Consider the following 283-nt stretch of genomic DNA (forward strand, 5'->3'; position numbering starts at 1 on the left):
ACAGGAGCCATTATTTCAACAAATCTGTGTGAGGGGAACAAAACTTAGTACTGATAACGACTAAGCATTCTTGAGTGGGGCTAAAGAGAAGAAAGAGAGTTTTACGCGGCACAAGGAGGTAAATGTGGGTCTTTACACCATCCAGGCTTTTCTTTAGTATCTCTGTTCACCAGTGAAAACAACACATTCTTAAATCAGAACCAAAACTGAAAGGCAAAGAACGGTTAGAGAGAAAAAGAGATCTTACTTGTGGACCTCTCGGTCACCTCTCCTCTTTGTCATC

General features: G+C 41.3%; 1 long non-coding RNA gene across 1 annotated transcript; it reads right to left on the minus strand.

Annotated features, from left to right (window-relative positions):
- LOC104775575 lies at nucleotides 1–283 on the minus strand. The gene is made up of 3 exons (XR_765997.1): nucleotides 248–283; nucleotides 106–162; nucleotides 1–24 (listed from the first exon to the last, which is right to left on the minus strand). It is a non-coding gene; the product is annotated as an uncharacterized LOC104775575 (long non-coding RNA).

The sequence above is a fragment of the Camelina sativa genome, unplaced genomic scaffold (genome assembly GCF_000633955.1).
Source record: "Camelina sativa cultivar DH55 unplaced genomic scaffold, Cs unpScaffold19652, whole genome shotgun sequence".
Lineage (NCBI taxonomy): Eukaryota > Viridiplantae > Streptophyta > Magnoliopsida > Brassicales > Brassicaceae > Camelina > Camelina sativa.